This window comes from Nothobranchius furzeri, chromosome 1, assembly GCF_043380555.1.
Source record: "Nothobranchius furzeri strain GRZ-AD chromosome 1, NfurGRZ-RIMD1, whole genome shotgun sequence".
Classification (NCBI taxonomy): domain Eukaryota; kingdom Metazoa; phylum Chordata; class Actinopteri; order Cyprinodontiformes; family Nothobranchiidae; genus Nothobranchius; species Nothobranchius furzeri.
This window is the reverse complement of record NC_091741.1, coordinates 39936606-39954577: the sequence shown is the minus strand read 5'-3', so window position 1 is coordinate 39954577 and position 17972 is coordinate 39936606. Positions and strand designations below refer to the sequence as shown.

General features: G+C 42.2%; 1 protein-coding gene across 3 annotated transcripts in view; it reads left to right on the top strand.

The window, feature by feature from the left end:
* btbd11a (BTB (POZ) domain containing 11a) overlaps nt 1-17972 on the top strand; it is a 305711-nt gene that overhangs the window by 91254 nt on the left and 196485 nt on the right. The window contains exon 1 of one of the 3 annotated variants that reach the window (XM_070547202.1): nt 8502-9704. The exons of the other annotated variants lie outside the window; for them this stretch is intronic. The gene's annotated coding sequence lies outside the window, so the exon portion shown is untranslated. Of the gene's footprint in view, nt 1-8501; nt 9705-17972 lie in introns of those variants that run through there. 3 annotated transcript variants of the gene reach the window in all.

Sequence of the window (17972 nt, the reverse complement as noted above, 5' to 3'; positions counted from 1 at the left end):
CGGTAAAGCCCTTCGCTGCCAGCGTTTTTCAGAGTTTTCACTGTTTTTTTAAGAGTCACAGAATGTTGCACGCTAGGATGATGTCAACCAGGGGCGGATTTAGGACTGAAGAAGATCCAGGGCTTAACACACACACACGCACACAAGCACGCATGTACGCGCGCGCGCACACACACACACACACACACACACACACACACACACACACACACACACACACACACACACGTGACACTCACTAGTCAACATCATATATATATATTTGTCTTGTACCACATAATTTTTAATCTGAAGCTACATATTAAGCATTTTCAGGGCAGAGTATTGTTCCTGTTAGTGTTTAGTGTGAGATGATAGTAAATATTCCCTTTCTTTCTCCAACAACTTTACGTGATAGTAAGCTAACTTTAGGCAAACCAGCAGCACAACAAATATTTTCAAATAAGACTCACAAACCTGTGTCAAAACCAGTCTCATCAAAGCTGGGGTTCTGTCGCCGTACTTTTGGTCTAAAAAACGTCCTTATGTCCATCTTCACACATGCGTTTCAGGCAGAGAGTGTAGAACAGACCTGGGCATTTTACGGCCCGCGGGCCACATCCGGCCCTTTGGTTGACTTTGACCGGCCCGCGTAAGGTTAATTGGAAATTACAAAATAAATGTATTTTCTCATTTTACCTCATGCATGGGCTAAGGCTGCATTGCTTTTATTTTGAAGTTGTATTTTACGTGCACAATGACGCAATACGTATAGCAACAAGTACCCGCGGTTGACATGGTGATTGTAGCCTGAGAAATGTCCGCTCATGCAAAAAAAAGAAAGATGCCGAATGCAGGATTTTCAACAAAAATTGGACTGCTAAGTATTTTTTTTTACTGAAGTCGGAGGTAAAACCGTGTGTTTGGTTTGCGGGGAGGAGATTGCCGTGTTTAAGGACTACAATTTGAGTCGGCATTACGACAAGAAACACTCGGAAAAATACAAGAACTTGTCTGATGCTGAGAGGGCACGGACATCCGAAGCTTTGCTAGCAAAGTTGCAAAAGCAGCAAGGCTTTTTTACTAAGCTTCACACATCCAGGGATGCAGCAACCAGGACCAGCTTTGTGATATCCCACAAAATAGCTAAAAACAGCGAACCGTGACCAGGAGGATCGAGGACATTGCGGGGAACCTGGAGCTTCAGCTGCAACGTGAAGTGGCAAGTTTTGACTTTTTCTCATTAGACGGGAGCTGTGATGTCCGGGACACAGCCCAGCTGCTCGTATTTGTCCGGGGGATAACGGACTTCAAGCTCACAGAGGAGCGGGCAGCAATGCGGTCGATGAGAGGGACAACGACAGGGAGTGATCTTTTTACAGAGGTAAATGCGTGCATGGACACTCTGGGATTGAAATGGGAGAGACTGTCACAGCCGGGCATACACTGTGCGACACTTTCACATTTTTGAGCCGATTTTCCAGTCGTGCGAGAAGCCACGACATCGGGGCGAGTTTTGCGCCGAGCGGTCGTGTAGTGTACAGGGGGTTACGAGAGGCGATTAACACCACGTGACCAGCTGTCGATCAGCAGTCGTGAGGTCGCACTCTGGTGTGTTTAATATTTCGCTCGTCCCTCGTGAGGGTATCGCACTGTTGAAGCGGCGCTGCGAGCAGCTGCGACCCAAAAAGTATCAGAACCACTCACGGCGCATGCGCGCGCAATCCTGCATCAACGCTTGTCGCTCGCTATTTCCCTAATAACACACGCTGTTCGTTTTTGTTTCTACACGTTTTTTTACTCACAAAGATTGTCAAGAAAGTGTGTTTGTCGTGTTCATGTCAAATTAAACTGATCACAAAACACAGATTCACTTTCTTTATTTCGTTTTCCTCATCCAACCCCCATAAATCCCTGTGTGTCCTCCTGCAGCACTCCCGAAGGACAACAGGCAAAACAAGACAAAAAAGTCTAACGTGTTGAGTAAAAACTGCTATTTTTAGCACATTTTTAGGGCCGACATGTTGCTACCAGACGTACAGTGTGAGCAGTCAGGTCGCATGCGAGAACTGGGTCGTACAGTGTGAGCGCATGACTCGTGAGATCTGCTCTGCGGGGAAGTCGTACAGTTTGAGCTGAAGCTGAGTGCTGCGAGTGAAAAAGTCGCACAGTGTACGTCCGGCTTTACAGGGAAAAATGTCGGACTTTTGAAACGCATGCAAGAAAAAGTGACAGAAATCGATGCAGATCAAAAATAGGTGTTTTTGCATTGTATTATACACCAACATGTGTTGTGCAAGTCAGTGCTAAAAATCAACCATGTTACTGATGTTGTTACTAAAATAATTAACTTCATCAGGGCGCAGGCGATGAATCACAGACAGTTTGTGGCTCTTGTGGAGGACTCCACACAGCTGTCAGATGGCTCAGCCTGGGGAAAGTGCTGAAGAGGGTTTGGGACTCGAAAGCAGAGATTCAGGATCTCTGCTGGATTTCTACTCTTCTCTTAAGGAGGATTTTCCAAACCTGAAGAGACATGCTCAGAAGATGTTGGTTCTCTTCAGCTCTACCTACATTTGTGAACAAACATTTTCAATGATGAAGTTTACAAAATCCAGGTAAAGATCCTCTCTCACTGATGATCATTTGTCAGCTGTGCTTCGCTTCTCCACCTCAGACATCCAACCTGACTTTGATGCACTCGTTAAAGCCCAGCAGAGACTAGATTTCTCTCACTGAATAAGAAAAAAATTGCTTAAAAACACAAAATAAGGTGTTTGGACCACAAATGTAGGCAACTAGCAGTGAACTGGGACACTTTTTTTAAACCTCTTTCTCAAGATCACAGTTCAGTGATTTTATTTTACAGACAATACTGTGTGTCTGTAGAATGCTAAGAACCTCTTTCCAACAATATTTGAAACTCAGAATGTGTTTTGGAGTGAATGTGACTGAAACTGTTAACTAATATAAGTCACAAATGTTTAACAAAAACCAAATGTGCACACTTTGTTTACCATTGCCTTGGGAAATTTGAATAAATCACATTTTTGTAAGCCAACCTCACTTTTTCCTTTTTGCTCATTTATAACATATAGTCTACTCTTACCAGCTTGAAGAAACAATGGTATTTACTGCTTTTTATAAAGAAATACCATTAATATTATGCATAATTGACTTCAGCCTTTTGGCCTGCGGCCCTCCACAATATTTTCTATTTCTCATGTGGCCCCATGGAAAAAATAATTGCCCACCCCTGGTGTAGAAGAAGCCGGCTGCTGAAGGGTTTCTTCTTCAGTGGTGGAGGCTCAGGCATGCTGTATACAAACTACTGCCAGCTGCTCCCTCTCTGTTGGACTTTGGTACTGCATGTTACTGCCACGTTTTAGATCCGGGGCTTTTCATAAAACATTCGGGGCTTGAGCCCAAGTAGCCGGGCCTAACGCCGCCCCTGATGTCAACGCCAAAACAACCAAAACAAAGAGGAGACACACTTCTTACATCAGGAAGAATCCGCGTGTTTCGAGCGTTATCCATTCTTTCATAATCCGTTGTTGAATTGTGATCGGCCGAAGCTTTTCCGGTTCGCACGTCACTTTTTTTACAGCAGCGGCCCAAAACGATCTCCTAACACATGGATTTTCTGCTTCCTGATCACGTGGCATGTAATGTACGCAGATGAAGATCGGCTTTAGAGCCGAGATGTTTGTTCTCATGGTGCGGGGGCTCGTTCCGATGCCCAAACAGTAAAAAAAATGTAGTGATTGGAAGAGAACGGTTGGATTTAAAATGACTTGTGTCGTCAGTGGCAGTGAATGAGTTAACACAGAGATGGACTAAAGTAATTTAAATGTGTTGAAGATTTTTGGAACACATCTTCAAAATCATGATGATTATTTTCACTATGGGGAAATGAAACAGGTTTATCGTTTGTTAAAACTAGATGGTAAATCTTTAATAGAAAAGTATAAAGGTGTTTGATTACAAAACCATTTCTAAATGACTGAAGAGGCAAATTATGATGAAAAAGAATAAAATAATTGACATTTGAGGGAAATGATCAATTGATTGATCTTGCCCCTAGTGGCCATCAGTGACATTACACTTTGTGGCAGAAATATATTTCAGAAAAAAAGCTTATGTTCAACACCAAAATGGATTATCACTGTGCTGCAAGCATCTTTAAAAATGATTACCACTAAAACGGGGGAAGTGGAATAATTTGTTGTCATGGTTGCGGCGTTTCTATGTGCTGTTACGGTTTCCTAAAAGCATCTTGAAGAGAAAAAACAAAGCATCCATCAGACACTAATGCTCGTGACATCACTGCACAGATAAATAGCTCCAGGACATTTACGAGGAGACACACCTGTGTCGTATAAATGAAACATCTTACTACATTTTAAACACTATTTTTCATCCATCATCACAAAGATTCAGGGTTGATCTAGATTTTCGTTCTCCCATCATGTCTTAATTCTTTCGCTCTTTCTTTTTTTTCCACATGCTGCTGGACCTGACCACCTCCACCTCCACCTGTCTACAGGTAAGCTCCTTTTAGTTGCATTTCCATCGAGCTGTGTGTTTTCGCTCATTAAACTTGTGCTTTAATGGTCCGGGTGGCTCACCAAGTATGAAAAACAGTTTTCTGCAGTCTAACAAGTTGTGAAATTGGGAGTCTGTACATTATCCAACTGCACTGCAGCCAGTGGAGATGCTGGCTTGGTTTAACTGCTGGGAATTTGGCAAAAACGGCAAATATGTACTTTTTTAAATGTTGCATAACCGATAAAGAGTCTTTTCCTTTTAACATGTTGGTGGCGTCTCATTACAGACTTAGAGCTGACTATTGCTCCTGTTACTGTGTTTTATTAATTTTTGTCTGTTTAGGATGTGTGATGTCATCAGCAGCTACTCAAAAACTCACAGGAGGTTAGTTACTGCAGGTTCCAGCTTCAGTGCTCTAACAGGTTGTTTTTTTTATTCTGAAGGTTTCGTGTTTGTCAGCTTGTTTCAGATTTTCTGTTCAACATTGACAGTTTAAGCATGTGAGGCATAACTGAACTGGTTCTGTATAACTCTGAGCTCCTTTAGTGCAAAATAATAATAGAAGAAGAAGAAAATCTCATTTCTACAGCGCCTCTCAAGATAAAAATCATGAGGCGGTTCAGAAAAACAAAAAAATGTAAAAATATAAAAAAGAATTTAGAAAATGGTTAATTATATATTTAAAATGAGCAAAACATAGACAATTGTGATTAAAAAATGTTAAGAGAGAGTGAACAGGAAAGAGGGAAATCAGTGGATCCTGAGGAAGGTGGAATAGGTGGGGAGAGCAGAATAAAGAGAGAGTGGTGAAGAAGGTCATACAAAAGCCAGCTTGAACAGGTGAGTCTTCAGCTGCTTTTTAAAGGAGACCACTGAGTCCACTGATCTCAGGCTCAGGGGGAGAGAGTTCCAGAGTCTGGGGGCCACAGCAGCAAATGATCTGTCACCTTTGGTCTTTAGCCTGGTGCTGCACAACCAGTAGGCTTTGATCACTGGACCTCAGGGACCTGCTGGGGGTGTAGGGACTAACCCCTTCTTTCCACCGGAGCCGTCAGCAGCACGTTACTGCAGCAGCACGTCATAGCTGCTGATAGGAACCGCTGTGGTCAACAGAACCTTTTCCACTGGAGCCGTCAGCAGCGCGAGTCGGCCGCGTCTCAGGAGCAGCATGTCGCGGCCCTTACGCGCCGGTTCTATTTTCTACGCGCGACACCTCTGAAACGGGTCAAGTTCGACATTTTTGGGGAAGGAAAGACAGGAAATCGGACGCAGAAAAGGAGCAAAGCTCCCGAGATTTTCAGAATAAAGAAACATACTGCCTTCCGGTTGCTTTACCTAAAAAAAGTTACTAACTGTGCGGCCCCGTGAGAAGTTATCACCTAGCTAGGGGTCTCCTTTGTTTTACAGGTCCGTATTGGCGATTATAAAACGGACAGAACATAAAACACAAACCTTTTGGAGCCATGTTGTAATTTTCTTCTGCTTGTTATTGTGTTTACTGACGAAGTCACTCGTCTGACTTCGTGCTCTGTCGGTGACAGCTGCTCCCCTGTTGCTTCGCGTCTCATGGGAAGAGCCAAGCAGAGACATACGCGAGCAAGACGTGCTGCTGCAGTAACGTGCTGCTGACGGCTCCGGTGGAAAGAAGGGGTAAGAAGATCACCAATGTAAGATGGTGCTTGTCCATGGAAGGCCCTATAGACCAGAACCAGGATCTTGAAATGAACCCTGAAGTTGACTGGCAGCCAGTGAAGCTGGAGGAGAAGCGGGGTGATGTGGGTGTGTTTGGAGGACTTGGTCAGAAGCCGAGCACAGGCGTTCTGAACCACCTGTAGATGGTTCAGGGAGGTTCTGCTCAGACACGTGAAAAGAGAGTTACAGTAGTCTAAGCGTGAGGAGATGAAGGTGTGGATAACTGTCTCAAGTTCAGAGCGAGACAGAATGGGACTCAGCTTAGCAATGTTCCTGAGATGGAAGAAGGAAGAGAGAACAAGAGAACTGACATGAGAATCCAGGGTGAGAGCTGGGTCAAAGGTCATGCCAAGATTCCTGACGGAGGGTTTGGTGTGAGAAGCAAGCTGACCAAGAGAGTCTCTGACTTTGGAAACCAGCTTGGTCAAGCCGCCGGCAATCAAGTATCAACGTTTCAAGTCACTGATTACATCCTAAACCATTCTGTTAGGTTTAACAATCAAAAATAAATATGGATTTTCATCCTAAAATCTTAAATATGTACTTTTATGACCACCTACAGCAGCTTCACGCCACAAAAAAAAGAAGAAGCTGTTTTTATCATTTACTTTTATCTTACACCAAAATTCAGGGATCTCTTAATTTTAGATAAACCAACCCCGTCTGAAATATGGCTTTTTCTTCAGTAAGTTCTTTACCTGGACCTTTGTATGACAACACGATGCCAAACTGGAAGTACAATAATTTGACTCTGTTGTTCTATCATCTCCAGCTCTGTGGGCTTCATGTCCCCAGAGAGATTGGCCTTTAGATGTGTTGGATGCTGCTGTTTCAGTGGTTCAGGTATTTGCTTGAATGTTTCTTCCTGGAGAGAAAGCTGCAGTAACGCCGTTCTCTGGCCAACAAGCTCCAAACACAAGACAGAAAGATTGGCTATGGCGAGGAAATGAAATGGGGTCATCAGCTGGTTGGGAGGTAATTTATTTCAGGAAATGCTGCTGGGCTGAAATCACTGTGTTCCTGTACTCTGACAACCTCGGCTTATGTTGCAGCAATATTAGGAAACACGCTTTTTAAAACAATTTTTACAGAAACAGTCAACTGAAAATGCGAGAAGGACTGAAATGCCAGAGGAGGTGATGCTGTTTGGATATTAAGTGGCTCGTGTTCCCAGCTGACAGGAATCAGGTTCTGCAGCAGGCAAACAAGTGTCAGCTGAGATTAAAACAGACCTGTTTATCACCGAAGAGAGACTCTAATTACCGTCCTGCCAATGTTTGCACATATGAAGAGAAAAACACAGCAATTTAATGATCAAACACATACTTTTGATTATTTAGAAAGGTTTGGTGCAGCTACCGATGCTAGAATGCACGTTCATAAAAGAAAATACAGTCAACACGAATCTGGTTTTATTTGTGATGTTTTGGTTTCCTGCCTGGAATGTGACTGGATTTGCTTTCCAAGTGGAGAATTGCATTGATTTTATTTTATTTTTATCATACATCTGCATTGCATCTGCACACAAGCTACAGTTGAGTTTCAGAGGTGTTTATTTCATTATGCATGAAGCGAGATGAAGCACGGCTTCCTGGTTGTGCTCAGGTTGATTAGAGTGAAATCTCCTCATTAGATTAAGAAAAATGAAACAGCTTAGCTCAAAAAACGTAGTTAATATGACAATATGTTGATTTCTTACGTGGGTTGTTTGAATTTTGTGTAAAGCTTTTGCTGAAACCATACAAGGCGATGCCTGTCTTGAGCCCATTCCATCTTCACACCTTCATCACAGTCTGTTCTCGCTGCTAGCCTCAGAAAAGGTTCTGCAGCATTCGATGTCAGACCAATTGGTTCCTAAACAGCTCTGTTCCATATGGCATCAGATTGCTGAATTCCACATGATCACTACTCCTCTTGTGGAAGTTTTACATGTCAAATTTTTTAAAACTGAGTGTTATTTATTTATTTTATGTGCTTTCTGGTAGATTTTTAGGTACTTTTTTATGCATTCATCTTAAATTGTCATTTATCTTTGTTGTCATACTGGTTTGCACTTTCTGAGTTGAGCTGCTGCAACAAAAATGAATTCCTGTATACTTGTTGCACAGAAATGACAGTGAAAGGAATCTATCTATCGATCTATCTATCTATCTATCTATCTATCTATCTATCTATCTATCTATCTATCTATCTATCTATCTATCTATCTATCTATCTATCTATCTATCTATCTATCTATCTATCTATCTATCTATCTATCTATCTATCTATCTATCTATCTATCCATCCATCTATCTATCTATCTATCTATCTATCTATCTATCTATCTATCTATCTATCTATCATCTATCTATCATCTAAAGCTGCTGTACTATAATGTATAGGTAAAAAAAAGAACCTATTCAGTTTAGGTATATATAATATACAATGTGCCGCGGTCCGCATATCTGGACTCACCAGGTCACAAAATCACAGAGGTGTTAACATTGTATGCTTTAAATAGACTTTGTTTGATATGATGTATTTGAGTTTTTATTAGGGATGGACAATATATCGGCCGATGTTAGTCATTTTTTAACATATCGGTATCGGTCCGATAAATAAAATCGGACTGATATAACAACCGATATTTTTTCCATCTTGTCTCCATCTGTTTGCCTGTGTAACGTGAGGAAATATGGGTTTTCTATCACAAAGGTGGTGTTGGACGCAGCTAGGTCAAAGCTGGGTCATTGAGAACTTTCGCCCACAGATTAAGTCCTGAACGCCAGCGAGTCTGGGAGGAAACCATAACATCTGCCACCTGCAGTCTACCAGAAGATGTGTTTACATGAGTTGTACCCAGACCAAGTCAAAACATAAAGTTTAAACTTCTTTTTCTTGATTTTAATGTTAAAATAACCATTATCATTTTGCTCATTATAAATGTGTTTAATCAAATGAATGGTTCTTATGCTTTGGGGTAATTATAATGGATTAATGAATCCACACTTAAGTAGATAATGTTGAATGTTTGGTACTGACCTTCACACTCAAGCACACAAACATTCACACACACCTTCCCACAGTAAAATCCAGACACATTTGATGACGCACATGTTTTTGCTTTGAGAAGAGAAAGGTTTTTGGTAAGTTTTCAGTCTTTTGATTCAGTTCGTGTTGGACAACGAGAGAGAACAGACCTGAAAACCAAAGGGGGGGCAGAGCCTGTTGGCTCGTTCTTCCCCCCTTCTCTCACGCTGTTTCTGCCACGCCAGGCAGAATAGCTGAATCGCAACTTCTAACGCAGACTCATCACCGAGTCTTTTGATTTCTGAGTGAATTAACTTAAGAAAGCGCGTCGACAAAACGCTTTACCATCAACGTGTACCGAGGACAACTCTTGACCGGTTCGCAGCGCATCTTTGTCTTCTTTGCCAGCCAAGGTGCCCTGGATGAAACATCCTAAGGTGACGTCCCGGGTCCAACAGAGGGTCCGATTTTCGGTGAGGCAAAACACGACAGATAGCGTTTTGATGCATCTTTTCCAACTAAAAGCCTAAGTTTATTCAAACCATCACTTCACTCAGACACCTGTTTCTTCCTGAAGCAAAATCAGATGCACACATGCATTCATCTCATCTCATGTTCAATTCTCACTACACTTGGCACCCACACGCATCCATAATCACATCATATCACTCTCAACCTTCATTCACCTACAGAAGGTCTATTTGAGCATTAACAGCATATCAACTGTTAAAAAGATTGTCCCACAAAGTTATCAATGTTGATTGTATTTCCTGTTTGTCAATTTCAAAATCATTAGTTTAATTTGAAGAATTAAAACTTTTAAACGTCAAACTGGTTTCCTCATTGAACTGAAACACAGACACTCAGATATTATCGGCAGTTTATGGATGAAAACAACCTTTGAGTCTTCTGAACAATATAAAATTTGGTTATTGATTTATTAAAATTAATATTCCGAATTAATACGTAGCATGGTTTCTCTTTCATAAAAGAGCATAAATCCATAACGCTACACCTGTTTCAGAGGGTGAGGGGGGTGATTTGTATTTGTTTAGTCAGGTGACAGTGATTGTAATCCTCTCATAAATGTATTTTTGTTTGGTGTGTGTACATAATAACGTAAATTCAGTTTTAATAATAAGCATTTTATACAAAATTAGCTGATTTTAGATGCATTAATGTCAGTATATCAGTATCGGCAAATATCGATTATCGGCCATAATAGTGATCTTAATATTGGATATCGGTATCGGCCCAAAAGTGTCACATCGGTGCCTCACTAGTTGTTTTAAAGTCACCATTGACCACCATAGTTGTTTATTTTTGGTGTTGTTTTTGTAAAAAGGAAGTGTGATGTCATACATGAGATAATGCCGATAAAAGCCTCATGCTGAAAAACACAACTCAAAAGATGCAGGGAGTACATTAGCCCTTTGGTCACCAGTAAAGCAGGGGCGCCTCCAGAAATTTTTGATAGAGGTGGCCAGATGGGGCCAAAGCAATTTTTGGGGTGGCACACCAAATTGGTCCTTGTGGTAACTCTGGTTGAATTTAGCCTGTGGCGATGTGCTGCATTGTGCCGTTATTTGTTTTTATTAAAATAACAGTACGTATCCAAAACATTGAACTTAAATTTTACAAACACAAACATTTTAGAAAAATACATTTCAGTTATTTAAAATGTTATCCTAAATTTAATTTAAGAATGTATTTTTTAGGTTAATTCACCTAAGTTCCTGTGTTTATAAAAAAAAAAAACTATGGAGATAAAAACTTTTTTAAAATGGTGAGAAGCAGAAACATACGTATTTTTTTATTCTGATTATTTCTTTACACATTAATTGTAATATTTAAATTTGTTTTACAATTATGTCTTGAATAAACAAGATCAATATATGGTTTGATTGAACATTAATATGATTTGTTAACACTGGCTTTTCTGGGGGTGGCCAGGGCCACCCCTGGCCACCCCTTGGGGACACCCTTGCAGTAAAGACATAATGTTTACATAGTTAAGGAATCCCTGATGCTTTACACTGATAACATGAATGATTCCTGTTAATAACCAAGTTCACTTGATTTTTTCAACACGTTTGCAATGCTCTAAATGAATGCCTTGTCAGTCAATCTGTGTGTGGGAAAAAAGCTCTTGCGCTCCTGTTTCAGGAACTTGAAGTGATCCAGAGTAGAGGGGAGCTTCAAACAGCAGGTTTTGGAGTATTACTCTTTATTATTTCCTGGTATTTGGACCTGATAATCACCTCTAACTGGCTAATAGCAACATCCACGTGACTCCATTTGCTTTGCAACTTTGAAGTTTTATCACAACAAATACCACAAGCAAGAAGGAGTTCTGCTGTACTGTGGAGTTGATAACTGTTAGCTTCTACTAGCCAAGACGCTAAACCAACAACAGCCTCCCCCATCGTGAGCCAAGATGACTGAGTCCAATTCTAACTTTCAAGATGACGTTCAATTGTTAAGATTTTCTAAATCAAGCGTTTCCCCGTCAATTTTCTATTGGCAGCTAATGCAGGAAATAGGGGTAGAAGACTATTTTAACATTTAGCCTGCATAGAGTGACAATCCAATTTCAAAAATAACAAGTAAAAAGCAGTTTCTCAGTAACCTTGGTGTTTAGGCGCCGTGAAAAATAAAATCCAAGTCCATGTTTAGCAGCGTGGTGCAACAACACGCTCTGACACATGCCACGTCCACTGTTAACATAACCATAGACTATAAAAGCTTCTATAGGCTGTGTAGTGTGCCGTTGACTCACCTGGTGTATATGTGGAGTTAGCTCATTTTTCTTTTCTGCTAGTGCCTAGACAGCTACATAACAAACACTTGGTCACCACTGCAGTGCGATAAAACACCCATCTGTGATAAACTCATGGCATCTGTTTTCAGAAACAGGATTAGACTGGTTGATGACAACTGCAACACTTCAAATTACTAGATGGAGAGGCAGTGTAAGTACATTTATTTATTTAGCAGACGCTTTATTTATGCTGGAGGAAACCGGAGTTCCTGGAAAAGAACCACACATGCAGGGCAGAACATGGTAACTGCAGTAAGATTTTGGAGGGGTATTTGAACATGCTGCAAAGGTACAGCGCTACCAAACTGTGCCACCACGCAGACGGGACAGACCTATAGTTCATCCAGGTCTCCAGAGAACAAAAAGAAAACTAATTTCTACAAAAGTCAAAAGTCACGTTCACAGTCTGCTTTTTGATATTTTTGTTGACATTATGGGTGAAAACTTATCAGGGGGCAGTCCCACTGGACTGGCAGACCGGGGTGGTGGTCCCCTTATTCAAAAAGGGGGACCGCAGGGTGTGTTCCGACTACAGGGATATCACACTCCTGAACCTTCCTGGTAACGTCTATTTAGGGATTCTCGAGAGGAGGGTCCATCGGATTGTTGAACCTCAAATTCAGGAGGAGCAAAGTGGTTTTCGTCCTGGCCTTGGAACACTGGACCAGCTCTATACCCTTAGGGGGATCCTGGAGGGTGCGTGGGAATTTGCCCAACCAGCATACATGTGTTTTGTGGATTTGGAGAAGGCGTTTGACTGTGTCCCTCGGGGGGCCCAGTGGGGGGTACTCCGGGAGTATGGGGTACGAGGCCCTCTAATACGGGCTTTTAGGTCCCTGTATGACCGGTGTCAGAGATTGGTCCGCATTGCCGGTTGTAAGTCGGGCTCGTTCCCAGTGAGAGTTGGTCTCCGCTAAGGCTGCCCTTTGTCACCAGTTCTGTTCATCATCTTTATGGACAGGATTTCTAGGTGCAGCCAAGGTGTGGAGGGCATCCATTTTGGTGGCCTGAGGATCAGGTCTCTGCGTTTTGCAGATGATGTGGTCCTGTTGGCTTCATCAGAACGTGATCTTCAGCTTTCGCTTTAGCGGTTCACAGCCGAGTGTGAATCAGCTGGGATGAGAATCAGCTCCTCTAAATCTGAGACCATCGTCTTGATTCGGAAAAGGGTAGAATGCCTTTTCCGGGTCAGGGATGTGGTCCTGCCCCAAGTGGAGGAGTTTACGTATCTTGGGGTCTTGTTCACGAGTGAGGGAAAACTGGAGCGTGAGATCGATAGGCGGATTGGTGCTGCATCTGCAGTGATGCGGGCGTTGTACCGGTCTGTTGCGGTGAAGAGAGAGCTGAGTCAGAAGGCGAAGCTCTCGATTTACCGGTCGATCTACGTTCCTACCCTCACCTGTGGTCATGAGCTTTGGGTAGTGAACAAAAGAACGAGATCGCGGATACAAGCGGCCGAAATGAGTTTTCTCCGAAGAGTGGCTGGGCTCTCCCTTAGAGATAGGGTGAGAAGCTTGGTCATTTGGGAGGGGCTCGGAGTAGACCCGCTGCTCCTCCACATCGAGAGGAGCCAGTTGAGGTGGCTCGGGCATCTGGTCAGGATGCCTCCTGGACGCCTCCCTGGTGAGGTTTTTCGGGCACGTCCAACCGGGAGGAGACCTAAAGGTAGATCCAGGACATGGTGAAGGGACTATGTCTCTCACCTGGCCAGGGAACGCCTTGGGATTTCCCCGGAGGAGCTGGCCCAAGTGGCTGGGGAGAGGGAAGTATGGGCCTCTCGCCTTAGGCTACTGCCCCCGCGACCCGACTCCGGATAAGTAGATGAAAATGGATGGATGGATCTTATCAGGCTGATTAAAAAAAATCCGGAGAGGAAACATATCTAATAAGGAGGAGTTGCTTTATGCTGCTAATGAAGTTTTTAAATGCACAGCTTTGAAGCAGTTTTTATTTTGGTGCTATGAAGGTCTGCCTTTGTAAATCTATCAGGCTACATAAACATGAAAGCTTGATACCTTTCTGTGTGTGCAGTAGCTGTAGGAGGTGATAAATCACTCTTCCTCTTCTTGCTGGAACAACTCTAAAGCTTGTGGCACCATAAATAAGGCAACACTTGCTTACATTGTTGGTACTTGAACTTTCAGGAGGATTGTTTTTAGTTTAAAAGGTAATTGAATGAAGCTGAAGAAATTCATTATTTGTTGAATTCCCACACATTCCAAAAGTTCAGAAACACTGAAAATACTTTCTACATGAAGGGTTTTCGTCTTGGCATGTTTCCTTATTTTCTGGTATTCTGTGAGAAGGCTTTCCAACACCTGTATCTGGTTGTCGACGTGTTTCCTCTGGTAACCCAGACCATCTGGAGAGACTCTGAAATGCTGCGGTCTCTGAAAATTGTGTTAAAATGAAGAAAGATTTATCGTTTGGCCCTTTGGAGGAATTTCTTCTAATGTAAGGGCCCTTTAAAGCACTGAGATCAACTCACTCCTCCATCCTGCATCTGTTCATTATTTGTCTTGTTCATCTTCCTCTCTTAAAGCTTCTTGGTTTCTCTTCACACCTCTTCCTATAGGTTGTTTGGATCTGCTCATAACCACCTGATAAAATCCTGTTGGTATTCATGTGAGGGCCGCCGCTCTGCCCTGTACATTTGTCATTTAGAGGGAATTAATTAGCTAATGAAGTGTGTGTGTCTCTGGTTGGTCTGAAACAGGTTTCTAGTCAAAAGGATTCAACCAGAACCTCAATTCCATTTAGCCTGGACGTGATTTAACTCAAACACACAGAGGGACGACTGCCATAAATTATAGGACCAGGGAAATGTCATTTGTTTTGGGACTAAAAGTGAAGGTACCAAGCACTTCGCTGAAAGTGTTCCCACTTTTGTTCAAATGTGTTAAATAAACCCACACAAGAACCCTGTGTGCTGCTCTAATTATTACCAGCTACAGGGAAGGGCTCATTGCCTTACCGTTCTCCACCTGTTTAAATTTCATCCCTCCGGATACCCCGCAGAGTTGATTTGCTGTGCAGCTCTGCCGACTAAACTTGTAAATAAGGTTATATAACACATTAGAAGGAGATCCAATTCTGCAGAGTGTTTTTAAAAAGCCCGAGCAACTCCCAGCTGATACTACAAAGACGCATCGTCCCTCTGTTGCTTGTCGTGTTTCTTTGAGAGGGACACGAGTTCACCAGCCCCCGATGGTTTGCTTAGAGATCTCTTTGCCAGGGTTATGCAGTCTTTTTGGCTGTGGAGGACACGGCAGAGGTAATCAGCTGGATGCTGTTGGATGGCTGCCTTCTGAAAGATGGCAGCCAAAGTCACAAAAGAAACTGAGAGACACAGCAAGTGTGTATAAAAAGTGTCTTCCTGCCTTCTGAATTTAGTTCAGTGGTGTTTAGTTTCAAACCTTCCAGAGTGTAAAGTTGTAACATTTTTTATTTCTGTGCCAATTCTTCATCCATCTTTCGGCAGTTGTCCATAATAATCACGTTTGAAAAGGTTTTAGAAATGTCTCAAAGTTACTGTGGAAATTGTCTATTTGACTCCAGTCTGTTTAGCACTTTGGTCTGCATTTTGATGTGATGGACAGATAAAGTTTAAGTTGAGTTTAGTTGATTTTGTATCATATTGTTTTATATTGCTTTGAACCGTGTTTTTTATAAAGTCAATGTGTCATATTGTACCATAGCATATATTACTTTTCTATATTGTATCGCACCCGGTCTTGTCATGTGACATCATATCCTGTCATGTATTCTTATTGTGCGATATTGTATCCTGCTCTTTCTTATTATATTTTGTCTTGATGTATTGTGTCCAAGGGTGTTTCTCATTGTTAAGGTGCCTTGCCTTGCAAGGCGATGTCTTGCGAGGCTAGGTGCTTTACTTGCGAGGACACTGTCCTTTCTTGGCCAAAGAAAACTGTTAAATGGAACAGACTTGCATCACGTGACCGCGAATTCCACGGCGGTCACGTGACATGGGAGATAATGTTATATTTTATATGTATTAGTTTAAAAATAAATATATAACAAGACTTTAACTTTGTAAATTGTGTATATGTTTGTTAAATAAGAATACAAGTGAGTTACTACCCGCTAGCCACTGAAGCTGCAACTAATAAGCAACTAACCAACCATAGATAACTTCTTTGGATAAAAAAACATTTCAAATTAGTTGACTTACTTTTAAACTTGAAAAATTGCCCCCAAAGTAGCTGCCGGCTTCTGATTCGCCGTCCTTTTGAAAATACCGCTGTGTATTGTGGGTAATTTTTGACCAAGGCTAGGCTACAAGACACCTCCCGAGTATCCACGCTCAGCTAGCTAAATGGCTAACAAATGGAGAACACACGCCTCGGTAGAACAAGAACATTGGAACCGATTGGAACATGTATTGGCGGCTCCTGATGACGTATCTCCTAGGCAACCGGGGCGGGGACAAGACATCAAGGCAAGGTTCCTTGCATTGAGAAACACCCCAACTGTATCATATCCTGTTTTACGGTATCCGGTCTTACCCTACCCTATCTTATCAAAGTGTATTGGATTGCATCATATCATCAACACGTTTTGTATCTTACTGCATAACCTACACTTTGGGGACATCCAAAATGACAGATTCAAAGTGGTTCACTTGTTGATTCAATGCATTTGCAACAGTCTCTAGTAGGAATGAATGCCTTGTAAGTCGTACTCTGGGAAAAAAGGCTCCGGTGCGCCTGTTTCAGGAAGTAGAAGTAAGCTTTGTTAGAGATAAGTTTCAGACTGGTTTGGAGACCTATTTTATGATATTTGCACATCTTGCCTCGGATTGGCTAACAGCAATGCAACTCTACCCTTGACTCTGTTTGCTTTGAAACAATGTTTTATCTCTACAAATAACACAAGTCTGCCGTGTGGTGGAGTCGCTAATGCTAATGGTTAGCTTCTACTAGTCGAGACGTTCTCTGCTGTTTCCTGGACGCTAAACCAACAACAGCCTTCCCTGTCATGACTCAAGATGGGTGAGTCCATGAAAGTTAAGTGACAGCGTGACGTAGATCTGTCAGGACATTCTAGTCCTAGAGTTTCACAGTCTATTTTCTTTCAGAAGCAAATGCAGGAGATAGGTGTAGGAGACTATTTTCATGTTCCGCCTGCATGAAAAACTCACAGTGACTGATAACAATAAGAAAAAAATCTTTTAAAAACTGCCTCTCAGTTGCTGGCTGCAACAATAGTTCTAAGTTTATATCCTTCAGGTAAGGAATTGTGATTTTATGCTTATGAAAATACAACAAGGCAGTCCTTGTTAATGAGATTTTACAGCTTCACTTGAGCAACAGAAAACATGGGATTGACGAGCTCAGTAGGTCGGACATGTTTTAATTAAAGATTACAATCATTTTTAACCAGCCAACGACCATCAGAACGACAAATAAAACAGAAACAAGAGCAGTTATTATTCAGGATATGAAGTTATTTCATCTTCAGGAGGAGCTGGTCCTTGGATGGCCCTGTTGGCCACACACTGGCTCTGCTTTGGCCTTCTTCACATCAGCAGGATGACCCCTTCTTTCCACCAGAGCCGTCAGCAGCACGTTACTGCAGCAGCACGTCATAGCTGCTGATAGGAACCGCTGTGGTCAACAGAACCTTTTCCACCGGAGCCGTCAGCAGCGCGAGTCGGCCGCGTCTCAGGAGCAGCATGTCGCGGCCTTTACGCGCCGGTCCTATTTTCTACATGCGACGTCTCTGAAACGGGTCAAGTTCAACATTTTTGGGGAAGGAAAGACAGGAAATCGGATGCGGAAACGGAGCAAAGCTCCCGAGATTTTCAGAATAAAGAAACGTACTGCCTTCCGGTTGCTTTACTTTAAAACAAATGTTACTACCTGTGCAGCCCCGTGAGAAGTTATCACCTAGCTAG